This window comes from Excalfactoria chinensis, chromosome 3, assembly GCF_039878825.1.
Source record: "Excalfactoria chinensis isolate bCotChi1 chromosome 3, bCotChi1.hap2, whole genome shotgun sequence".
Classification (NCBI taxonomy): domain Eukaryota; kingdom Metazoa; phylum Chordata; class Aves; order Galliformes; family Phasianidae; genus Excalfactoria; species Excalfactoria chinensis.
In genome coordinates this window covers 33,807,286-33,833,814 of record NC_092827.1, presented here as the reverse complement: position 1 = coordinate 33,833,814, position 26,529 = coordinate 33,807,286, and the positions used below count along the sequence as shown (strand labels likewise).

General features: G+C 40.8%; 1 protein-coding gene across 4 annotated transcripts in view; it reads left to right on the top strand.

The window, feature by feature from the left end:
- BACH2 (BTB domain and CNC homolog 2) overlaps positions 1-26,529 on the top strand; it is a 179,383-nt gene that overhangs the window by 68,498 nt on the left and 84,356 nt on the right. For 2 of the 4 annotated variants that reach the window (XM_072332076.1, XM_072332075.1), the window contains one exon: positions 15,474-15,582. The exons of the other annotated variants lie outside the window; for them this stretch is intronic. The gene's annotated coding sequence lies outside the window, so the exon portion shown is untranslated. The remainder of the gene's footprint in view (positions 1-15,473; positions 15,583-26,529) is intronic. 4 annotated transcript variants of the gene reach the window in all.

Here is a 26,529-nt window from a genome sequence, read left to right as displayed (position 1 = left end):
ACACAGACACCTCATGCCTCCAGAACTAAATACCTGGACAAAATACTAGGTAATAGTCAAGAGTGGATGCATCACAAATGCAGAGATCTTTCCTTGTACCAGCAGTGAGCTCCCCAGAGTAAGCAATGGAAATACTTTGGTCATGTGCTGAGAATGAAGCCAGGCAGCCTGGCCGAGCAGATGGGCTCTGGAGCAGCTGGAGGAGCACACAAATGGTCAGACTAGATATTACTTGGACTGTAAAATCTTGCTGGCATTCGGTGATACAGAAAAACTGTGCAGTGGCTAAAGATAGGCACAGGCGAAGGAATAAACTTTGGTTCCAGAGCAACATCTGCAGCTGCAAGAAGACTTTAGAAAAATGTCACTCGTGGTTCATTTGAGAGGAAAGGACTTCAGTGGTGTTTTCTCTTTTGCAAATGTAGAGTATTTAATGTTACTGGAGCTTCCCAGTGACTGCTTTCCAGGGCACAGTGGTGGAGTGCTGTGTTGCATGCAACAACTGTAAGGTCTGTCATCTCCTGTGCTTTCTCTGCCTGCCATCAAGAAAACCTCCCAACCCTGCTGTTTCTCTGACCACAAGACAATGGAGTTTTAATTAAGAGCTCTGGACAGTACACTACCTTTTTTTTTTTTGTTGTTGTTTCACAGCTATCTGCAAGGACTAGGTGAGGTTGCTGTGGAAAAAAACATGCTGCACATACCGTGGTTGCTTATAACTTTGCTTAAAAATGACCTCAGATGGTGTAGCTGTAGCTACAGATTGCTTTCAGAGGTGAAGGCTAATTCTTATCCCCTCACTTATGTGTGCTTGTATGTTTGACAAGGCAGCTTTGTATATTTCACTTGGTGTTTCAAATGATGGCGGTTATTACAGTAACGAAATACAGTCTTAGGTTACCAAGTTTTAGATCACTTTGTAGAACACGGGGACAAAAATAGAATCCCACACTCTTCTATTTAGAGTTTCTTCCTTTCTTCATTCGTACAAACAGCGCTTCAGTTGTTCATCCTTTTTAACTGTTTCATTTATGCAAGCTCTGCTTTCATAGAAAAGTTATCAGCCTCTGCCGGTTCTTTGTACTCCCATCCCTGCAGCTTTGTGTGTTCTGGGGTGTCACAGATGTAGTGGGTTGCACCCCTCTTTCTGGACTGGGCATTCTAGCTTACCCATGCCGCTCCTTCTTGGGCATCTGCACTACTGTACAGGCAGCCACCATTTTCATTCCTAGTGGCGGTGTTGTTGGCCTGTTGGATGACAACCAGATTTTTCAGAGAAGTAAAATTTTAAGACAGTGGAGGCTTATTTTACCATCTGCTTGTCCATTCCCCACCAACCCAGCTTAGTTTTACAAGACTTAGGCTAGAAGATCCCAGCCCTACGTCTGGGGAGATAGCTCCTGAGCCCAAACCCAGCTTTCCTGGTGTGGAGTTGTTGCCAGGGAAAATGCCAGCATCTTCCCTCTGAATTTCATCCTACTGATTTTGATTCGCATGCCTCGAGGATGTTTAAGGCTGGCTACCTGTACCTTATCTATGTCCGCAACTATCCAGGTGTAGCCCTTTTTGCTCTTCCCCTAGAGACCATCCTCCACAGCCTTGTGACTCCTATGCCCTTCTCCGTACAGGTGCTTGTTGCAAGCAGACCCACATTTCACCAGTAGCCATCCTTTGTGCCTGGAGCTGCCAAGTGACAACGTATGCTCTTTTCTTTGCCAGCCAAGATCTGAGTTCAAGGTTATGTGTTTTCCCTCCAAGAAGTGATAAGCATCACAAGCAGCTAAATAAAAGCGCAGCATTTTCCTGTGTCGTCGTAGGTGTAAGTTATGCTGCCTTCCCTCACAAGGGAAGTTCAGAAACCAGATTCTGAGTTGGGAGTGTGATAAGGGAGTTCCTTTCCAACCGCAAGGAAGAGCAATCTATCTAAAATGATTCTGCTCTCTTCTTAAACCAGTCTGCTAAATGAGGCTTCGGATAGTCAGGGCAGCCTTTTCAGATGCTACATACATCATGGAGCTCATCTCGTTTCCATTTAGAAAGGGGTTTGGGATGAGAAGAGCCTATATGAATACACAGCCCGCTGTAGTTGAAGTTGGAAACCAGCAGACAGCAGAACAAAGGCAATCACTAGTAAGATGGTTGCTGTATAGACCTGCTGTTAGAACTGGGGTCTTACTCGGGCAGCTATGGATGCCTATGAGCTTCCACAGACCCATGAAAGCCCAGCAGTATCTGGCAGGGCTGCTCAGGAACTGCACTTGCAAGATTCTTTAAGCTCTGTTAAACTGGTTGCCTGTTGCCTTGAGACTCTTTTTCTTCCCTGTGTCCCAACACAGATGCAAGCAGCTCTGCCAGCATCACTTGGCTAAGTAATGGCATGTAGGCCCTTTGCATAACTGGTAGCAAATACGTCCCTGGAATGAAGTTGTAATATAAGTTGATGGTGGCAGCAGGGATGGAGTTCACCAGGATTTAGCCTCTGGAGTATTTTGTCAAATCATAGTATATATAGTTTATATAGTATAAATTAATGGTAAACCAGAGCCAGTGGGGCAGATTTGTAATGGGCACCAATAGGCACTGTGAGGTGGTGTTAGATTTCCACTGGCCTTTCTCTGCAGCTCACCTCTGCTGCCACCATCCTGCCTTGGGGAACACCAAGAAACCCGGTCCTACTGAAGATGGCTGAACTGTTGTGGATTAGCAGAATTCAGAAGGCCAGACCCAGCTCTCCTCCCTCCTTCCGCAGCTTAGCCCCAAGGGCCTGTAGCACTGGGGCAGGATTTGTGCAGTTGTACATAGCTACAGCAGAGCAGTTCAGCACTTCTGTAGGCAGTGAAGGGGGTTTGTGCACCTCCTCAGAAATGGGCACCTGGAATGGATGTGAAGTGTGCCCTGGAAGGGACTGTCACTTTGCATCAGCTGTAAGGGAGATCTGAAGAGGTGGCTGTCTAAGCTGTAAGGCACTGCATCACATCTGAATCCATAGAGATTAATCCATTTGGAAACTGCTGGAGTGATAGGGTTGTAGAGGTAGCTAGAGAAGTAGTAAATGGCTGATAATCTAATTCTTTAAGTTCCTTTGTAAGATGCACCGTGTCTGTGAGTACACTGATGAGCTGTGATAGAGAGATGGGGCTGGAAGGCATCAAAACATTAAGACTCTACATTTAAAGTTGTAGTGTTTGGTAATGTTATTTATTAACTGGCAGCAAATTAAGTATTCTATGGTAGTTTTGTGCAATTTGACAGGGAAAAGTGTTCTACATATGAATTCTGATGTTTTCTAAAAACATATTAATTTCTGCAGGAACATCATGGGTAGCTTTCTTTTTGCATCTAGCCATCCTTTGGGATTGCATCAGTGACAGCTGGCATCCTTAGTTTGGCCAAGAGTCTGGACTTTGAATTTTAAGACAGCTTTTGTAAACCTGAAGGGAAGGGTTTTCTTTTGGTTTTATTCTCTAAAATCTTATGGAAAATAATGTTTTTAAACAAAAATGCTACATGTGGCCCTTATAGCATTTACGAACCCCACCTTGATGTTCATACATTGGTTTGTTTATTTCTCGTATTCCCCTTGGTCATGACAGCATGGTCATGACCAAGCTTTAAAGTATTTTCATTAGTAATGAAGTGATCTTAATGTTATGGCTAAAACTGCAAGCCCTTTTCAGTTTCCACATTCTTCAAAACCAAATTGCATGTCTTTTTGAATTGTCCCAAGGTGATTAGATGCAAAATTAAAAGTTTAGTTTGCAATTATAAGAAGTATTGAAAACTGTCATATTCTTTGACTGCATTGCTTTCAGAAGGCAGTGGGTGGCAAAGAATAAAAGCATACCTTAATTATACAGTCTATCTGTTTATTTTCACAGCTGTAGCACAGCTGAAATGTACAGCAGACATCATAATTCCACGGAACATGGTCTCTGGATGCTGCACCTGCCAGCCCCGCCATCTCGGTGCCAGTTGGGGATGTATGTGTGTTGAACAATGAGGGAAGACTACAAGAGGTTTATCCCATTAGAAATAAATTACAGTGTAGTGTAGCATGAAAATGATGTGTCAGTGAATACAGAACACGGGATTACCTTCTGTCTCTTTTCTTTATCATAGATAACAAGAGCAGTATGGGAAGGAGATTTATAGTGTACTCATTTGAAGCTGACCAAGCAATTTAGATGAGATGAATTACAGATTTTATTTCTGCAGAGAAGAATGTGTTCCCACTAAAATGCCATTAATTGCTTTATTATTTAAGGCACAAATTGTATCCAGCAATTTGTTGGTCTCCTATTTTTTTCCAGTGGAAATAATTCACCATAGAAAGATTATTCTGTCAGAAAATGGTGATGAACCTGCTAACAAATTTATTTGAAAGAAGCTGTACTTTCATTTCATGATCAGTAGTGGTTTTGCTAACATCTTAACAAAAATCATGGCAAAAACTAATGCAAATGGTGGCATGTTGTAACATGTTGGATGTCATGCCGTGATCATGGTTGTTCTACATGCTCTGCTACAAGCTGAGCATTGTTCTTCTGGGTGTAGATATTGTTGAGAAAATCTCCTGGGCTCTCCTGGAGATGAGCAGAGGCATTCTCTGGGTGCCAGGGTAAGTTTAGGTTGGACGTTAGGAAACACTTCTTCACAGAAAGGGTAGTTAAACACTGGAATAGGCTCCCTGGGGAGGTGGTTGAGTCACTGTCCCTGGATGTGTTTAAGAGCTGTTTGGATGTGGTGCTCAGAGATATGATTTAGCAGAGGGTTGTTAGGTTTAGGGTACTATGGTTAGGCTGCGGTTGGACTTGATGATCTTTGAGGTCTTTTCCAACCTGAGTAATTCTATGATTCTGTGTCTTCATGGCTGGAATTTGCTGTGCCCATATTAGCCCACTGGTTCCCCACATTTAAATCATTTGCTATAGGGAGCCAAATCAAGTTGAGCCAAAGGGGATGCACCTCCATGCGAAAACAATTGGCTTGTGCAAGCCCTGCTTGCAGAAACAGTCACTTCTACGTCATGCCTACAACAAGCTTTGGGGTTTCTGCTTTGCCATCAGCTTGGGGTTAAGAAAGATTTGGAGGCTGTGAGATGAGCAGGCTCTTTTGTATCTTTCATACAAGAAGAATCCTGGCAAGCACTGTCTTGATCACATCACCAAGAGAAAAGCAGTGCTGAATTATAAGCTAACATGAAAACATCCTAATCTTTAATGTCCTACTTAAAGAAATGTCCTACTTATAGAAAAAAAAAAAATTCAAGGGATGTATAAATTGTGCTTTGTTCTACTCTCATCTTTCTAATACTGCAAGCTGAGCAGTGATAGTGATGAATTAGATCTGCCCTCTCATTAATGGACTCTGAGTTCTTTTCTGGAGAGAGGTGATAATTATATTTTACTTAAGAAGTCACAGTTGCTCCATGGTGCAAGTGCTCTGAGGTTGTTTCTTGTATCTTTCCATTCTTCACAAATAGAAATGATTCAAAGAATAACATCTCTATATTAAAAAATAATAATAATATAAAAAAAGGATTAAGTTCTGTTATTGCTGTTTTCCTTGTGAGAGAGAGCATTGCTCTCTGTCTTGGATGGTGTTTAAAGCTGTAGCAAGACCCTCGAATTGCTGGTAACTCTATCATTTGTGTCACCATTGATAGGGAAGAAGAATAGCTTTTAGAAAAACTATTTTTGTTACAGATGTGTAGACGTGAATTTATAGCTTCAATCATGCTTCCAAGAGAGGATCTGTGAAAGAGAGATAGTTAGAAAGCTATAGGAAAAAGCTGGCAGAAGGAGTAAAATATAGGGAGGGGCAGCAGAAGGGAATAATACCTGAAAAAAAATCTATCAGAAGCAGAGAAGCTGAGGGAAGTGTTCAGCAATTAAACCTGACCAGTCCATGACCAGCTGCTGGCTTCTTGCCTGTCCTTTTTGATTTTGATTCAGCTTTGCCTGGTGTATTTATTCCCACCCTTATTTACAAGAAGCATTTTTATGAGCCTTGGAAGTCAGCGCTTTTTCCAGTTCTCTGCTTTTCATGCATGTTGGAACATCTGTACGCACATACTTCTCATTTCCCTGTCTAAAGATAGTTTGGGCTAACGTGCCCAAAATACAGCATCAGGGTTCAGTTTGTTGTTGTCTTAGTAAGCACAGAAATATTTTTGGACATTATGTCACCCTGGTTATGTATTTCAGCTGCTGCAGTCTGTCTGTGTCCGGTCTGTCTGGAGCAGCCTTGCTTCCTGGGATCTGTTGCTTTCTATACCCCGAGTCCTGAGTAGCTTAGGCTGACCAGGCAAGCACGTTGCTCTCTTTCTTTAAGGCTGGCCATTCTTGCCCTGGGTAGTAATTTAGGTTTTCTATAGGAAGGACATGACCTCCTCTACTGTCAGCAAAGCTGTGTCAGTGCTGTCCCTGCCCTTCCCCCTGCCCCTGCACATGGCTGTGCAAAACAAAGCTCCCTCCTTTCCTCCTGCAGTGCCATCTCTATTCAAATTACCCCTGCTTTTTCTTTCCAGATTAAGTGCTTTGGCCTTCCCCCCTCACTCCATCCAACATGGATGCAGTACATTAATCTCTTCTGATGATGCACATGTTCCTGTGGTGTGCACAGGAAAAGCAGAATTTAGTTATTGCAGGCCTTTCCTTATAGATTTAGTTTAATGCGTTGTAGCCTGTGCTGTGTGAGGATTAACCCTGTACCCTCCTATCACGCATCCTCTAGTAGAAAGCTACAGCGAGAGTTTTGTGCTGACCATCTAAATGTTGTGTTCCAAGTGGGCTGGCATCTGGAAGGAGCACTGCCCAGGAAGCTGCTGCAGGCTCAGGTGTTACAAGGAAGCTGGTGCAGAAGTGACCAGAATCAGAAGATCATAGGTTTTCCAGCATTACCAGATGGATATCAGGAATCCAATGCATGTGTCGGAATGTTAATTTTTCTTGAGAAACGAAAAAATACACAAGTTGCTCTTGCTTAAACAGTAGCATGCTCATATGCAGTTGTAAAAGCTTTTCTTGCCACCCTAAGTTTGGAAATGTGAAGTGACAAAAAGGGTGTGCTCTCTAGATCATCTCAAGTGAGCATTTATTACAAAAGACTGCAGCTCGTTATCAGGTGCTTTCTTTTTGTTTTATGGAAGGAGAACTTCAGAAACCTTTCAAAGTCTGAATTTTATTGGTGATATTCGTCCTCTGTCTCTGGAGCTGCGCAGACAGGCTCAGGGCTGCAGGAATGCGGTGCTCCTATTCTAAGTAAAGGTGAAGGAATCAGCATGTCCCAGGGAATGGTGTCCCTGGATTCAGCAGGAAGACTGAGCCGTAACTGTAAAGTGCTGGAATTTTTTTTTCAGTATTTCTAGTATGTCTTTGAAGCATCTGTAGATGGACAGCTGTATCGTCATTGCAAGACCGGAAAGAAAATGCAAGAAAATGATTGAATATTCTCAAATATGTTTCATAGCCCATTGGGTGCTATGGGTACACAGTAAATGATGATGTGGTGTGGTTTCTGTGGGACATGGTCTCAATGGCCTGCATAACTCAGTTGCACCACTTCTGGCAGATAACAGTCCTTGGGAACCCAATGCCCCACCTCGCCTCACCAGATCATCTCTCCGTAGCCATGTGTGCTGTATGCAGCACCAGTGTGGGTACAAGCTGAAGGAAAACTTCATTATGTTTGACAGTGCCTTTTCAGCTAAAGTACTGCCATGATTTACTTGACAGTCGCGAATCCCAAAATTGGTTGATTGCCGAGAGAGACTTTAAACTGTGGAGACAGATGTGAGGTAAAAAGAATTAAATGCTTAATTAATAAATGTACACTTCCTATTTCATGAAACATGACCCTTTTTGCTCCCTCCTATTTTCTTAAAGGTGCCATGCATTCAAGTAGAAGCTGTATAGAAATTTAGTAAAGAAACACATGTGAAGATGGAGAGGGCTTTGAGTCAAGTGTCCTCCTAGACAAATATTGGACCTTTTTTAATATGAAAATGTTTGGGGCTTCTGATCTGTTGAGGTTTTTGGCCATTGTTCTGTATCCTAATGTTGGTGTTTGTATAGTTGTGCAATTACTCTTTCTCCTAGGGACTAAAGTGAACTTGTTGCCTTTAACTTTTTGTGGAGGGATTCTCCCCCACTTTCATGGATTCCTTATAAGATTTTTCATTAGAACCCTCGTCATGAACTTCGATATTTCTTTGGTGTCTTTTTCAGTTATTTTCTTGCTTCCCGTATGTTGTTTTGTGGTGTGAAGATCTTTGTGAGTGAAATCCTTCCTGGTTATGTAGATGCTAACTTGTGTGACAGTTCTTATCTTCCCAAAATGGCAGCAATTGACTTGCAATTTTTCACGTAAACTGACTTTCCAGTCAGAAAAGTTTTCACTTAGAGAAAGTAGCTATTAATTACTTATCTATCCCCGTTTCAATATGCCACTGTCTCGTTAAATAGCTCCCTTGTCTATTTCTTTCTGAAACTATAAAGTACTCTTTTCTGCAGAACAAGCTTGATGACATCTTGACACTTCCCTGATGTTTTCAAATCCTGGTGGGTTTGAATGAATTATTGGATTTATTTGAACTTCAGATTTGGGGCTTGTAAATATGCACAGATGAAAGCTAAAAAGGTTGACAGAAATGCGTTTGCAGTTGAAAGTGATAGTTTTAGCTTAGTTATCTTTGGCAACATGAGGCTCATCAAGTCCAAGAACTCAAGTGATCGTAAATCTGTTTTGATACTAGTAATTGTCTGGTATTACAGCAGTTAGTACTGCCTCTCCTATTGTTATATTGGACCCTGGGGAAATGTAAAGTGCAAGTCTCTCTTCCAGTGTCTCAGTACTAAACATGCCAAGCATGTGGAGGAGATCCTTATCTTCACTTTGCAGGTGGAGGATAAGGTGCAAGAACAGGTTGCCTGAGAAGGCTGATGCAGGTGCTAGTTGGTGGGACTTCATCTTCCAAAGTGTCTTAATGAAGAATGGCCCTGCCTTTACTGAACAATGCAGTGCCATGTAGCCAATGAAGCAAAGCAAGCGAGTAGATGCCATCTTTTCCGCTACTACTATAGCTCCTTTCCTTTGTGAGTGTAGTGCTGCCATGTAGGAGCTCCTGTTATACCGTATCTCCTGGTGCTTGCTTTGTGGCCCTGCACAGGGGATGATCAGATCGTTTGGTATTTAGTTTTGAAGTTTTGCCTGCTTCTTTTGTTTTCTGTTAATAACTGTGCTTTAATCTTAGAAATATGTCATATCCTGCATCTATCTGGGGAGCTAATCCTGCTGTAGTAGGCATCTATTTCAGGAGCAGCCCTGAAAAAGAACAGCATTATTTGAGTGCTTTCCTCCACTGTTGTCTGTAATAGGTTATACCGCCAGTATTTGAGTGTGAGTGTAATATAAGAGCTCACAAAAGAAAGACGTTATTTGTTGCGTCAACTCATTAAAAATGTTCTACATGGATTCTTCCAAAAGAATAAGCAGACCCAGCATAGCAAGCCTTGTGCCAGGGAATGTAACATCCTGCGTTACATTAGTTGAAGCTCTGAGTTGCTTTAAAAAGCAATTTTTTAATGGATTTGTTGAGTATCCCTTTAAAAAAAAAAAAAAAAAGAAAAAAAAAGAAAAAAAAAGGAAAAAAAAAAAAGGTTTGTGTACAGAAGTAGCAAATTAATTCAGTTCTAGCAGAAAGTAGGTCAGTGACTGACCTCCCGATAGCATGAGGCAGCAGTTTCTAGCAGAAGTGACAGCTCAGCAGCATGAACCCTTTCTGTCTCCAGGAAACTTGTTTTGACAAATGTAAACATGTTATATCCTGTATTCCTCTGACTTTTTTTTATTATTATTATTTTTTCTTCTACTTCTTCTTTTTTTTTTTTTTTTTGTTGCTGCATTAGAAACCACAAACTGTCACTCTCCATCCCCTTTCTTCACCCCTTCTAATCCCCAAAGGGAAATGCCTTGTAACATAGCTAATAATTTTTGCAAGGCTGTGTAATGAGTAAGTCATTCCAGTAGGGTTGTTGTTTTTTTGACAGCTGAATTGAGCACTGTAAACCAGACTTGACTAAAATCCAAACCAAAGCGTTTCTGATGGTGAGAGAAGTCACTTGGAAGACCGTAACTGGATCAGTTTAGGACTGAGTGAACCTTTTGCATAAACCCTCACACCTCTTCAACATTAGTGTGACCAGTGTGAGTGGCCACATTGCTGGTCAGACAGTGCTTTGAACAGGTCCCTGCTGCAACCCAGCAACTCCAGACCTTGCGATTCTTTAGTTATTTGGGAGTAAATGCCAATTGGTCACACGTTCCCTGCGGTGCCCCGCCACTTTGCTTACTGAGCACACCATAGGGAAAAATTGTCTGAGAAGGCTTAGGGCATGCATTCTTTTTTTTCACAGAGATACCTTTATCAGCAGAGATAAAAGATGAGTCATGCACTACTAGGTAATTTCTTTGGTACCTACTTGCAATGATTTCTCCAGTAGAAATCACAGTGGAATGAAAGGTCGAGGAAATCTTCCAGCTACAGTGCTATGCTTTGGCAGATGAGATCCATCCCTGGTCTCTCAAGTTGCTTCTTGACTTATAACCATGTTGCACATGTAAGGTGATGTCATGTGATGTAGTTAGGAGGATTTCAGTTTGTACTAACCAAAATGGTCTGATTTCAGCATTTTTGCCAACAGTCTTATGAAAATTCATATCTCTAGGTTTTCTTCATTATCTACTTACTTTTTCTGGCACAAGGTGGCTGAGAAACATCCAGAGAATCCTATGGTCGTTTCTGCACAAGCCATACAAATAGTGTTTTTTGCTCCCGTGACAGATAAACCTCCAGAGCTCCTCAGCTATGTGTTTCCATTTAATTAATTTTTATGTTTGTTTCTTTATAAGTCTTGCACTGCAATAAAAGCTAGATGACATTGTCTAAGCTAAAAGTAGATATTTGACTTGGGAGCAGCCATGGGAATATACTTGTTAGAAAAAAAAAAATCTGGCTTTGGTAAGGGTTTGATCACAGTGGGTACAAGTAAAGCAAGAAACCAGATGGATTTATTTAGCATAGCCAAAAAATGGCATTGAGAAGAAAGGGAAAGAATAGAGTCCTTTTCTCAATGAATTACATGTTTTGCTTCTTTGCTAATTCTATAGATAATGCTGGCATTGATTGTTACGCAGCCCACAACAGATGTAATGCAAAGAAAGTTGTGAAAAAAATATAGTAATATATGCAGTTAGAAAAAGGCGAAGAAATGAGCGAATGCCCATGTGCATGTGTCTCAGTATGTTAGTGTGCAGGGGACACAGTTCCCAACCTGCCTTCCAAAGGGTGATTGCCTTTTTGGTGTAGCCCTTGGAGTGGCAAATGATGCTGGCTTTCAGGTGATTGTACTCTTAACAGAGCCACTGGGTTTCTTCTGCTTGAAAAGTCTGGAAGCTCAAGGTGTACTCCAGAGAGACACAAGTGAAGGTATGCTCCCTTTTCCCACCATTTTGTGCTCACAGAGCTATTGCATCCTACTGCTTCCTTTCCTGCACTGAGGAAGGAGAGTCCAAAAGGAATGCTGTCTTGAGGCAGTGCTGAGCAAAAGTTCATGTAGCTTGAGATCCTTTCAGTTCAAGGTAATTTGAGCATCTCAGTCTCTTCCTAAGAACTGGAGCTATTTTTGAAGCCCCCACATAGTAGAAAGCAGCAGGGATTTTCCTGCTTGCCCAAATGCTTGCAGGAGGTCCTGCCAGGCTGCCCAGATGAGCTTCTTCTCTGTTTGATGGTGGGTGGCAGAACTGAGTGTAAGAGATATAATGCGGTGACCTTTGCAGAGAGGTGCAGACGGGTGTAGAGCAGAGACAGGAAAATTACCCGCCTTGCAGTTAGTCACTGATGTTGCTTGCCCTGAAAAGAGGCTGTCTTAAGCTCCAAAAGCATCCTCACTGACTGGTGGACAGGTGCCCAGGGAATTAGAAAGCTGCTCCTCTCCTTTTTTTTTCTTTCCATCTAGAGATGTTGTTTCACACACTGCATTGCATGCATGTGGTGGCAATAGAATACATTTTTCAGTGTATTCCTTGCACTTTGGCTATGTACATGCATCATCAAGAAAGCAGGACAGACTCATATGTTCCCTTCTGCTTTTGAAATCTTGATGTATATAACACCATGCAAACAGCAGTGAGTTGTAAGAGCAACCACAGCTTTGCCATTCTCTGTGCCAAAACCTGGAGGTGGAATGTAGGAGCCAACAGGTCTGCCCTGTTCTACACTGGCCAGGTGCTGAACCCCTCTTAGCTTTCCTGCACTAACCCTGAGTTGGTCAGTGCAGGCGTAAGCTCATGAGTGAGACTTAACAAGATTTTATCCCTGGGGAATAGAAGTTTCCTCTTGGCTGCTTTCTAAATGTAGAGCAATCTAAGTTAATTAACATGGATGATATCATTCCAGCCAGCAGCACAAGATAATGTCCATCCTGACTGTAAATGACGTAAATGTCTCTGTTTCCATTAGATGTACCAGATTACTCTATCTGTGTCATTTTTCAGAGTATCACTGATAAATTTTGTACTGTGACATGTGCTTCTTTTCTGCTAGCACAAGTAGATCCATGTGGAGCTACCAATTCTCTATATGTGTAGTGCAAAAACCCCTGTGTTAGTCCACTGCTGCCATGAAATCAAGCTCTCAAAAGCAAGTTCATGCAGCATTTGTTCTAGCACAGAGCCAACTGAGTAACACACTGTGAGAGTTCTGCATTTTAACAGGAAAAACTTCAGAAAAAGTGTGTGAGTTGTGAGCGACTGGAGAGCCGAGATGAAATTTCATTCCCCTCAGTATTTTGCAGAAGCTTCCTTTGGTTGAGATTATAAACTTCAGGTTTTGTAGAAAAATTACAGGGTTGCTGCTTGCACCAGTGCAGGCACAGACTAGGGTGGCTGGTTCGCTTCTGCCAAGGTACAGAGTTGCCTCTCTTCAGGAGTCAGGAAAGACTCGGAGCATCTCTTCATTGTATGAATGTTGGGGAAGAATAGGAAAATGAATTCTTTGTACTGCAAAGTAAATTTCCTGAATGAATCTTCTTTGCATTCAAGCAGAGTGTGTGCTCCAAAAAGTAGTGGAGTTTAACAAGAGAATGTTGGTAGTCCACACTGCTAGTGCAAAAAGTGAAATGGCTTTTCAGTTCTTTAACTTCTGCCTGACCTACGGCCCAGCTTATCTCCCTTTCTTCTCTCCTTTACTGGCAGTCTTCATGCCCTGTTCCCTACCAACATGGAGTCCAGTGGTTTGCCCTACCTGCTGGATGGAATTCTCTCATTCACATGGATGTCTGCAGAAGTGCCAGCAACTGAAAGATAAACGTTAGGAGAAAAGATGAAGATAAATTAGTCAAAATACCTTGAACAAGTCAAGATTCTTTCACCAAGTAGATGTGTTGTTTATTTCCTGATGCTCTGGTTTCCCCACCTATCGCTTTGTTTTGGAGCCATGATGTGAGGCTAACATTTTAAGTTAGCTTGGCTCTTCTCAGCCAAAACTTCCTTTGTGTTCATTACTGATTCTGGTGTGTAAACGAGGCAGGTTGTTTATCTTGCCCTGGCCAAGAAAATGAGGAGTTAAAATTTAAGAGATGCTATGGGCACAAGTGCTGACTAATGGTTACTATCTTGAGTACGCGGAAATCAATTTGGACCTTGTCTGATGAGCACTGCTGCTTCTTTTTCCTTTCATTTAAAGCAATACAGAAAAATTGAGAAATAAATGCATTCACTTAAGATAACATTGTGTGACAGCTGAGAACAATTAAAACTCTTACTTGCAGCTATATTTTTTTCCTTTCTACAGTAGGTGGGTGGTGTCTGCAGCTCTGAGTAGTTGGGTATTTGTCACGGGTCTGATCTTATCATTCACATGGGAAGAAAAAACTGTCATGCAAGGTTATTTATTTTACAGCCTTTTCTCCTGGCTTTGCACAACACACAGATCTTGGTAGATGAGAAAGGATTTATTTCTTTTTTTCTTACTAGAGTCTTTTTAGCAATAAACACACGCCTAACTGTAAGAGAAAAAAAGTTTCACAGCCTAACTTGTTTTGTGAAGCCCAAACATTTGTGAAGCTTACAAACCCTCAAACTTTGCATAATGTGCCCATCTCTGATCTCAAACATGAGGTGGCAGAAGAGGGAAGTGTTACTTTTTTTAACCAACAACTTATGACTGTGTCAACACATGACAATTTGTCAAAGCTTTCTGTAGTGGTGCTGTAAATTAATTTTTAGCATCAGTTGTGAGTGGTAAACACTTCATGCGGTGTGAACAGCTCTTAGTACAGTGTGAGTTGTCAGCAGCTTGCTATCTACCCTAAAAGAAAAAAAAAAATGAAGGAGGGAAGGATGAAAGCTCAGTTGCCAATACAAAATGGATCTGAGTCTGCAAAAATTAGACATGTGGTGCTATTTTTTTTTCTTCCTCTGTACCAGTCAACTCAACCTTGAAATGTAGTGCTTGGTTTTTCCAATAATAAGAACGTGGTTTCCAGTCTGGGGTCTGAGAATCACAGCTTTCCATCCTGTGCATGGAAATAGTGCCCGAAAGTGTATGGATTTCTCTGTTCACTAGATAGGTGAAATTGGGCCCTCTCTTTACCTTTGAGTTTTGCCACTTTATTTGCCTGAAAAGCAGAACATGTCCTGCATACATGAACCCGTTCTTTTGCTGAGAAGTCTCACATAAATGATATAAAACGAAAAAAAAGATGGCAGGCCAAAGAGAAACATTGAGGGCTGAGCTCTCTCCCTTGCCTGTCTCCATGCTATTTCTCATTGCCCGTCTGAGCCATTGTGGTTCACACAGTAGGAGTTGACATGATGGAAGAAAATGATTTGGTATGAAAAGCTGGAGAGTACGTACTGTAGAAAACAAGTTTTCAGATACAAACCTATTTTAATCTGTCACTTTAACAGAACAAGTAGTAATAACCTCCCAACCTAACAATGACTGTTAAGTTGAACATTAATTTGTTCAGTCATTGAATTGCTAACATGTCTAAAACTTACAAGTGAACACCCACTCAAGAGAGAAAAAGAAGTTGGTGCCTGGAGTTCTTGGCCTTGCTGAAATCACCTAGATTTTTGTCACTGATGCCAATATTTCATCTTGTGTTTCCTGAGAATGCTTCAAGTAGAACTAGATGTGAAAAGCAGCTGCACCAGGTTGTTGGCTGCTTTGATATGTTCAGTGTGTTTTTGTTCTCAAGTACAGTTGCTCTCAGCTCCAGCCCTCTAGGTCAGCTTTGACTTTGCTTTGGCACTTATTCCTGTAAATGGGCGACACAGTTGAAGCTTGGCATGGGAACTTCATATAGTCCTACTGAAGCTGTTTTTAACCTGATTTTGGTTTTAGAAAGAAAGATGACTTTATTTGCGTATTTGCTCACAAAAAATTTTGGTTTTATTTCCTTTTCCAGATATAACTGTAGGTGCTTCTTGTATGAAAGAGCTGAGCCACACCATCCAGTAAACTGTCTAAAGCAGCTCTTGGCTTGCTTGGAAATCACTTCCAGAACTGTGCTTTAAGTAAGTATTTCTGCAAAAGCAGCGTGAAGTGGTTTCTTCAGTTTAAGAGCATTTTTGATGTTTTGATTGTTTTTTATGATTTCCTAGTTTTACTCCAACACCTACTAGACAATGGCAGCATACATGAGAATATCATCTTCAGACTACGATGTCTGAAGAATTTAGTGAAAGCCCATTAAAAGCTTTTTCCCGACTTGATCTAAAACTCAACAGCATAGTACCTAAACACACCCAAGTCTAGAAATAATGTTGGTAAAATACACATTGTTCTATTTTGTTGTTTGCCAGTACAGTTTTTCACTCTGTTCCATTCATAGGTTTTTTAGTGTTCATTCTTGCTTGCATTTTTGCACTTGAGCATTTTAGCTGTGGGGCATAAACTGTGAGCTGCCTAAATTCAAATTAGTCCATGGATAGCTGCCCTAAGTAAGCTGAAAAGAACGCTGTTTTGTCTCTTCCAACATGCTGTGATATGCAGAGGGAACCTCAGAATGCTGTGAGTGATGGTGGATTTGGTCAGCTGCATCCATCTCAGTAATGACTCAATGTCAGTGAAAAATACCCCATTTCAGGTTAAAAGCCAATTGCATTGCATACAGCACTGTGAGTACTTACTCTTAAAATGATAATATCATCCCAGAAAAATTCAAGAATAACACCGAGAAAACCTCATGCCATTTGATACCTTTACTTTAGAAAGTATAATCCACTTGTAGATGTTTATGATCTGAAATTTTACACCTCTTTGATTTCTTTTCTTATTGGCCTTGTTTGTCTGCTGCTGATGATGCAGGTTATCTTGATATGAGAACTATTTATGACTTAAGTGCATTTCCCTTGAAATGGCCTCTGATAGTGTCGTCACTTCAGAGAAAAAGGGTGGGAACATTAGTGACTCAGGTCTCAAGTCACTTAAAGTTAAGGACTTTATACAGGTTGCTCACACTGCTTAGCGCCTTGCCAAATATTCCCTACAGGTAACATTTAGTGTACAAAATTAGGTTTTTTGGTTTTGTTTTTTGTTTTTAATGTGCTAATCACCGAGTCTTTCAGACACAATGGTAAAGCAATTGAAGCTGATTTTTTGGAGTGGGTTTCTTGTTTGTTGATTTCTGTTCTGTGTAGTCAGCTGACACACCTGGATTGCTCTCTAGGTGAGGCTGTGTGTCACAAAAATCTTTGACTGTTCTGCCAGGTTCTCATACTGCCATTTCACCATTACCCTGCCTACAAGTCCAGTGCTTAGTTTAATTCAACATGGGTGGACAAGAGTAAAAGTCAAAAAAGATGTGGCTGCTGTCAGTTGTGGGATACCTGTGCTGTGGCAAGTGGACAGAGGGTTGCTTGGGAAAAGTTTTGTAGAAATTTGAAAGATAAAACGTTTGATTTTGGCATCTTGCCTGTACATGCTCTATGTGATGCTGGAATTTAAACAACCCAAGTTGGTGTTCTTTTCAGCAGGGGAGGCACCCTGGGGGTTCACAAGTGCTTCTAGCCTTCTCCTGTACAGCATTTCAAGGCATCTCAGCAGGGCAGTCTGCTACGTCCTGGCCCTGCTGTACAGCTGTCCATATGTGTCAGAGAATGTTTCAGGGGAACCTCTGGCTTTCTTGCTGTTAACACTGTATTTTCATTCATTATATGTTATGGAGTTTGAGTCCCAGAGGCACCAAGAGCATTTATTTCATTGACCCTGAGGTAGTCACTGCTTGCTTTGTAGGCCTCGTTCAGACTTGGTGTCCCAGAGCATACTACTGAGGCTGCTGTGCAGTCTTGATTCTACCAGGTTCCTGAAGGAATCACTACACCACTGTTGCTTTCTGCCTCACATCCTTAGAATTCAAGTGCGTTAGTCTCTTTAATGGTATCAGAAAGCCCACATACTGTCTCTCTGTGAAGCCTCAAAGAACAGATGCATGCTTTTAAATAGTTAAAATGTTAATTATGATTCACAGATAGTTTAAACCCAAATATTAAGTAATATCAAATGCTGACATTTTCAATCAGTAATTGTTTTTCCAGCTGCTGAGTGGGACAAACTACTAAATAATTTTAGAAGGTTATTTTTGCAGCTGCTCAAGTGCTTTAAGCACATAAGTCTTAGGTTATTTTGTCGGGCTTGGCAACCTTGGCTGCACAGTGGGCAAAAGTTAATGACAGTCTGTGGTGAAAGTGGAATGGTGAGATTCTTCTGATGCACCTTGGTTAGTTGTGGAAGGCTTGGGCTGCATCCAGATAAGCTGAAAATAGCATTCTGAGCTCTTTTGAAAGTTTGTGGCTTTTCAACATTTTGTGACAAATATCTACAGTCTTTTTTTCTTTCTTACTATATTGGTTATTACACATATGTGGAAATTAGTTTTTTCCTCTCTATATCTTGAAAATGTTTGTGTTTCACAGGGTGTGAACTGTTTCATGAAATAATGGTTTGACTTGTAGCAAATTACACAGTACTACAGAATTTTGGTTTAGAAATGTATATAATGTGCTTTTCAGTAAGAGATCTTAAGAGCTTTCAATTAAACCACCGATCGTGGAGGGACACTGTTCTCACTCGTCAGAAAGACTAGTTAGCTGCAGTACTCTGACTGTAAGTACACCGCTCACATTTGCACAGTGATTCATTAGTCAAACTGGTAAAACATTTCCATACAATGGCTTACTGGTAGCTTTTCTTCGTCTGATTGCTCATTTTGTTGTAACGCCTAGAAGTGCTGGAGCATTTACTTTGGAATATACCTTTTCTGTGCATCTCCTTGCTTTGATTTCTCACTAGATCTCTGTTGTCTCACAACACTGATGTTTGCAGCAAGCATTTGCTGTAATTCGTGGAAACTATGAAAATACTTTAGAAAATCACTGATATATTTTGATCAAGCCCTAATTATGAACACAGAATGCACAAACAAAGGACAGAGAGACACTGACAGCTAGAGAGAAGCTGACATTGGTAGGGGAGAAGGTGAAATACTGAAGGTGAAATTCTGTTTAATATTCAATTGTAGGCTTTTTAAAGCCAAATTAGAAAAAGAAAAAAAAAAAAAGAAGTAGAATAAAAAAGCTTCCACAAAGCAGAAGTGTGAGTGAAATGAAACGTAGTGGCTAGACAAATGAAAAAAAAAACACCAAACACATTCATTAAAAAACACACCAAATTGAAATTTAAGAGCCCCAGTAGAAAAGGTGGTCTGTCAGTCAGCCGCCCAGCTTGGATGGGGCACCCAACTGGAACTCACGGTCTGGGTTCATTTACCCGCCTTGGTCACAGGTTTCCTGTGTGTTCTCAGGCAACCTGTTTCATCTGCCCCATGACTGACTTCCTCATTTTTAGAACAGAGATCATCGTCCTCCCTTCCGGAGGTGTGTCATGAAGGTGAAGCCTACAGATGCTTTTAAAAACATGAATGTTACAATGTGGAGAGCCAGCCTAGGGACTCGAATGAGAGGGATGAGTTTCCTCACAGAGAAAAGTTACCTATGCTTCTCTCATTTAATTGCTTTGGGAGTAGATGGAAGTTTTTTGCAGATCTAGAGAGGTTTTAGTGATTTTTTACTATTTTGGATCTTTCAGATCTGTTTCTCATGGAATTTGGCTGTACCTGTGCAGCAGCAAGCAGTTGGAATATTCCTTGTCTCTCACCTTTCTCCTCACGGTCTGCCTCCTTCTAGCTTTGAGTCATTCTTATCTGCTTGACACACACGACCCACACAAACCCAACTGGATCAGAAATGCAGATTCTGTCATCTGCTGAATTACACAGAGATCTCTTGACATTTAAATATGGGTGTGTGTAAGAAAGAAACCGGAGAATGCTTGAACCTCTTCAGCGGGTTACCTGAAGTGACCCTAAACTGTTGAAAAAGGCACTAGGAGGGAGCCAGCCGTCACCTCACCTGGCAAGATGTACCTTGGCACTTTTTTGCTTTCACATGTTGAGGGTGTCTCGATATCCTAGCACTACAGTTAGCTTTCTGCCCCTCTTCTCAAGTCCCTAATAGGCAAATATTCATTTAAGTGATTTCAATATGAATCTCACACGGATTCTGAGTAAGGAATCAGAAATGACAAGTCACAAGCCTTTTGATGTGTCCTTTTATCTCATGTGGGTTGATATTTAAACTTTTCTCAGTATTTACAGGAATTATTTTTCACTGGGAAGACAGTGTGGAGCTCTGTACTTACTTTCTGTTCCCCTCTTAGTAATGTTTTTCTCCAGCCACTGACAAGATTGTGAAAGTACACACAGGTTTTCTTTCTGATCCAATCCACCATCTCTTTGATTCTGCTACAACAGCTGTTTCTGTTTTCTGTCCTCCCACCTTCTTCATACCTTCTTTTTATTTGGCCATGTTTTTACAAACCTTTATTTGACTTGACCCTCAACTTTCTCAGAGTTGCTGAGGTTAATGTGAGATCCTCTTCACAGAAGAAACCTTTGAAACCCGTGTAACCTCCCCATCCATTATGTATTCCAGCCTTTCTCCCATGGACACAGAAATGCTTCCTCTACTTTCCTCTGAGATCCATACTAATCCACATGTTTTTCTGCCACCTGTTCTCTGTCTCCCAGGTCTTCCTTTCTCTGTTTCTAACTTTTGGATGGCAGTCAATCTTTCTCTTGGGAAGTTTGGCTTGTCTTCACCAACTGTTCATCAAATTGCTTTCCTGTTTATTTTTCTCCACCGTTTATTTCACTGCACTAGTTTTCCCTCTCGCATGGAGAGACTTGTGAGCAGCCCTGTTAATTTAGGTCAAGGTGCTCTCATTTTAGGTGAATAAAGAACCAGCTTTTCATTTGGAGAGTAGCACTGCCGCTCTGGGTTGGCTGCTATATCTAATTTAAACATCTAAGCGTGAAGATTTTCAATAGTGGGAAGAGTGATGTCTCATCCCTTCAGAGTCTGGTTAGCTCTATCCCCAGCCCTGAAAAAACATGGCTGTGCTTGAACTTTGCTGCTGCTGCTGCTGGCCATCTCCTCTCAGCTTGTAGTACTTTTTTTTCTTTACCAACTGGAAAGCCTGAAAATTTGCTCTCCTCATAGTTCAGAAGAACCGGTGCCTAAAAGCATGGCAACTGCTTGGTTGTCGGTTGCTATTTCAACCCCATGACTTTGCTACAAGTATCTAATTGTCAAAGTAATTTAGTCTTCTACCAAATAAATGATTTTCCTCCTGGAAATTGGCAAGCCTGCCATTTAACACACTGTAATTGACTTCAGCTGAAAGATTCAATATACTTACCTAGGACTATGGTTCAATAAAATCTAATTGTGCCTAGAGCAGAAGGACTCATAGAAAAACTCAAGGATTGTCATCTGCCTTTGCCTGGACAAACTAAATCACACATCCTCTGATCCAGACAGTTTAGGTTATGCCGCTGCTTGGCCTGTCCAGCCTGGTGGCATGTTGGAAGGAATGGTTTCCAGTGGTCTTGTTTCACACGTGGACAAAGTTGAGTGACAAACCGTGCAGCATTCTTGACTCAGTTTTACACGACTAACTATCTCATTTCAGTGTGTCCTCCTGGTGTCAGGGTTGGGGAATGGGAAGTAAACTCTGTCTGGTTTCATTATGATAGTGACAATAGCACAATCCACGATGTATGGGAGATTAAAAGCCTTGTAACCTTACAGACCAAATTGTTCACAAGATCAAAATCTGAAGTCAGATCAGTGCCTAAACATCCTCTTGTCTTGCCTCACCCAGTGTAGAAATAAATATGGGAAAACAAATATTTATTCAGAACTTCCTCTCACTGTTTACCAAGTAGGAAGCTTTGCTGGGCCAATTTCTGCATATAAATACTCACTGGCCATCATGTATTGGCTTTTATGACTATATACTGTAATACCAAAAAGCCTTTTTGCCCAAGTATTTATTAAAGGGTTTTCATTAGCCACTCTGATCAAATGGGAAAGCATTCAATTCAATTTTTCACTTACAGAACTTAAGGAAAAAGCAGAGACTTTTTCAATGTGATGAGAACACTGGCACAGGTAATCAGTAATTTGGGATGATGGCTGAATAGGTTGTGTGCCAAGTGTCCTTGTCACATTCTGAGAGCACAGGTGCTGTTACTCTTCTGAGAGATGTGTCCCAAGCCACAGCCCTTGACCCAAACTCAATTGTATGTTATTAGCTCTTCTCACCTGATGCCATGCTTCTTTTCTCAGTTATTTCTATCAAGATTACATCATTGCAAACAGGAAAGAAGAAATACACTTTCAGACCAAAATAATTGATTTTATTGGTTCTGGCATTCTGACTATATCAGCAATAAAATATGTAACATTGCTGGGTACAGCATTTGCAGTATTAATCATTCTTTATGCAACTGCCTGTTTTTTGTTTCTGTTTTTTACAAAAATTTAAACAAATGCCGAGGCTGCAGCAAATAATAAAGCAAGACAATCAAGGCAGAATGTGCAGGTTCAGTGATATGAATCAAAAATAAAGTAAAAACCAGCTAAAGCCATGAGAACTGGAAAGAGAGGCTCTTCTCCATGATTATACTATAGTTCTTGGGAGCAGAGCAAAGAATTTCATTACAGGAATGAGCTGACACTAACTAACTACACTTCCATTTGCAGAGGCTATGAAACTAAAGAAGAAAATAAATGAAGTGTCTAAGTTTTATGTTTGAATTAAGCTGATGCAGAGAACTAGACAGACATTTAGCATGAAGTATTTCTTCATTTAGTAATCTCTGTTTCTGAAATGCTGGCTTCTGTTCTGCTTTGTCAGCCATGCCTTTATTTTTTTCATCCTGACGTTCAGAAGATGGTTCAAAATGAACCAAAAAGCTACCATGGCAGATACAAGTGACCCTTCTTCCGACTTTGCCTGGTTGGCTTATGTCATAACACTTACGCAGCTTCGTGCATTACTTACTCATGTGCAGTGCCAGACAACAAACATTTTGTTAGTATTGGCAATGTACTCCTGAACTAAGCAGAATTCTTTCATTGGTTTCCTTGAGAGTGCAAAGTGCTTTTAATTCCCATTCTTCCGTCTGAGCATTGCCACCCTTGTACCTTGGAGTAATAAAACTTCAAAGAGTTGATAAAAATTACAGTTGAAGGCAGATGTTATTCCAGGTCAGAAAGATAAGAAGAAAAGAAAGATAAAAACCAGTGCTAGCCAAATGCAGTCATCTCGTATTTGACCAAAATACTGTGTCCCTTCATATTTTCAGAATGTCTTTCCACTTATTTCTTCAAAGTAACTGACACAGATGAAAGCACTGTTCATAAAAATGCAAGATTATCCAAATATTTTGCAAAGTTGATGATACTCATTGGTTTCTGTGCTGAATATGGCTAAAACTTTAAGTTTATGGACATCATGTCTAAATTGCAAATGAGATTGCATCTTAGAATCATAGAATCACAAAGTTGGAAAGGTCCTAAAAGATCATCTAGTCTAACCATCCATCTGGTTTAGTATGCTCACGTTTTGTTTCATAAGTATACCTATGAAATCATTTTTTTTCCTCAAAAGAGCTTGTAAATTGCTTGCCTTATGATTTTTTCTGTCATTTAAAAAGGAAGAATTTTAATTAAATCCACCAAATCCTGCCAAATTCAATAGAGGGAAAGTATAGTATTTTGCAGATATTCTTAGTTTCAAGTCCAGTTGTGTATCACTGTTAGGGAAATAAAATTTAATGTCATCTCCAGCCAGTAAATAATTTTTTCCCCTTTTTATCATTTTGTTCCTTTTTTAATTTATTTTTATTTTTTTTTCTGCAAGACAATTTTAGTTTCTGTCTCCTTGGTTTGATATCTATTATTGTATTACTCTGTGCTATCTTTATTTAGATGGGTCCTCCTCCATTTCCTCCAAAGTACGGTGAGGATCTGGGCATCATATCAGCAATGTATACCATGTGTCTGCTGTTAAATTTTTCAAATACTGCCCCATAATCTATACATTATTGTTCCATTTAATCAGCTTTCAGTCCCAATCTCTGTGGTCAGCCTAGTGATCCTGCCCAAGTCAGTTCTTTTCTATTTTCACATTGACACTGTAGCCAAATCCTCTTTCTTTTTAGGTCTGTTTCACCTGTTTCACCTTTTGGTTTCTTTGTTCTAATGATGTTGCTGTTCCAAGACAGATTACTTGACAGTGACCCACTGTGTGGCTGCCTAGTATCATCTGTATCCTGGTAGAAGGAACTGCCCTGTTTGTGTCACCTTTGCTTTAGAAAATACCACTAGAGGCATTCGCGGTCTCACTTGACCTTTCCTCGTTTAGAAGATGCGAAAATAATTAATCATAGAAATGGCCTGTTTTGGGGAGGTGTAGCCTGAGGAAGGAAGTCATGTGGGAGTGCGTATTTGTTGTTAGTATCCGAAAGGGAATCATTCCATTGGGAATCACTCTGTTGCCCAAGTGCTAGTGTCAAAAGATGGGAAATCAGTGTGCTCTGAAACTTCATTGCACCGTGATTATTCTTGTATCAGTCTCTTCCCATAAGATACTCCACTTCAGAAAAGTGAAGGGAGAGGGGGGTGAAGTCCCATAGGGGAAGAAGGGAACCCTTTGTAGCATTTAATGCCAAGAAAATGCAATAAAATCAGTGCTTCCACTGAGAGCTGGCAGCGTATTTTTTGTAACGAGACCTGGTTTTGGTTTCTTTGTAGTACAGTCTGATTCAGACTGTAACGAGTTGACTGGAGAGAGTGAAATCTGTTTTTGACAGATACTTCCCATGATCTGGCAAAGATAAATACTCCCGTAAGCTGACAGGCAGCTTGTTTACATGTTAAAGAAAAAATAACACACACACACACAAAAACACAAAAAACACAGAGAGACAAAGCAACATTCGGATCAGTCATTCTGATCAAGGCAGTGTCAATTATTAGGCTGTAAAGGGAACTGATGACTCAACTTAGACACAACACTGCGGCGGTCTCCGATTTTCAGTTTCAGAACAGATTCTTTTCAGGAATTATTTTCATTCATACCCGATGCTTAAACATGCTTCTGGAAGCGTGCGTCATTTTGTGATCACGATCTAGGAGACCAGTGTCAGTGTATGCTGTGTTTGTGCAGAATGGAGAACACCTCCTTGCTCCTGAGTGGACGTTGGGCATCCAGTGGGAGAGGGTTTCCATGACTGATTGCATCATACCAGGACTACACCCGCACACAACCCATATGTCAGTCACAACATTAAGTTCATTGATCCACGTGCATCCATAAAATTGATAAGATCTTTGATTCAGAAGAGAATATTCTGATCAGATCCCGTGCTTAGTAATTCCAGAAAGTGCACTAGTAAAAATGAGTGACTCAGAAATTGAAATGCAAAGCATTTCTCTGAACGGTGGCCGGAAATTGGCTCTGAAAACTGAAACAAAGCCCAGACCGCAGCTTTATCTATTTACTTATTAATTTTAGATATGTGAAAATCCCTTTGTCTTTGGGAGACATTCTGATTCTTCTTCTTGTTGTGCTTGCCTGTGCAATCCTTAGGCTATATGATCAACCCTGTCAGGACTGCCTGACATGTCTAATTTTTAGTTTAAAACAATGAGTTCCCCATGAATGGTTTCATTGCCTGTAGTGCTGTCTGATTCTGTCACAGCGTTCAGTAGAAGTTGGTGGAAGTATTAGGCAGGACAGGATGTTGGAATATTTGAGGTCATGTAATATTCAGGAAGAAATCTACACTAGTGGAGTCAAGTGGAGCAGCTCAGCTGCTGATTGCTCAATGTATAAGTTATATATACAGCATACAAGGGTATCTCTCTCCTCCAGCATGAATAAATCCAAATATTTCTATTAGTTACATGTTGCCCTGCCTTTTGCAGTGCTGGTTGTGTTTCACTGGTGGATGCTTACTCCATTAGAGCAGAGGGCCCCTTGGACTGACAGCCTTTTGCTGTTAGTGGGGGGTTTCTGCAAAAAAAACAACACCTTGGCTATCAGTGAATTGGGCTGCAAAGAAGGGATAGCTGTGCTTATAGCACAGGGAGGGTGGAGCCCATATCTGTGTTCTTATCCTCATTCTGCACCCAAAATATTTCTGTTTCTTCTCTGTCAGCACCTGGGCACCTGCTGTTTGTCCTTGAGAGTGAGTTTGGATGCTCTGGACTCACCACACAGCCTTAGACAACATAGGAGTTGTTTCCCTGGTTGCTGTTCTGCATTCTGAAGCCCAGAAATGAAAATCACGGCAGAGGAAAACAAAGTGATATATATGCTTAAGGGACTTGCAATTCCCATGGCAGGGCTAGTGAAGTAGTACTCATTTCAAAGAGAAGACAGTCTGGGTGATTTTTCTTAATTGCTGTTTACCTAAATAAATAAATAATCCATATTCATGGCTTTAACTAAAGTAACTGGTGTTGAATTGTTTACCTCTCCAGAGGATAATTATTAGGGTGGGGTGGGGGGTGTAGCAATTAATAATAAAACATCTAGACAAGATTACAGAATGTTCTGATTAGAATAGTAAACATTATGCTACAGATAAAAGTAAATACATGGAGCTGCCTTGAATTAAGGAAAAAAAAAACAACAATGCTATACTATCCAAAGAAACATGCTGAGCAGCAGCAGTTCAGTTGAAGGGGCTGTTGTCTTGAAGCTATTTTATATCACAAAGAGGTTGTTTTGGCATAAAGTTAGCTTCCTTGGTATGTTGTCCCTCAGTTCTCATCCAGAACAAAAGCACACAAATACTGGCATTCACACAGATTTGTGCAGCAGCTGTAATACCCATCAGCAGCGCTTTGAGTCTGTTGTGCGTTGATCCTTAAACCCAGTGACAGAGAGTGTTTCATCTGTTTATATCAGTAGTAAACAAAACCTTCACTTGTGCTGTGAGCCTTCCTTCCACCTCCTTCACACAGTTCTTTGAATGAAATTCTTTGCTCATCTGAGAGTTCTAAATTTCAACCCATCTTTTCACGTCTTTTGGCTATGGTTTCTTA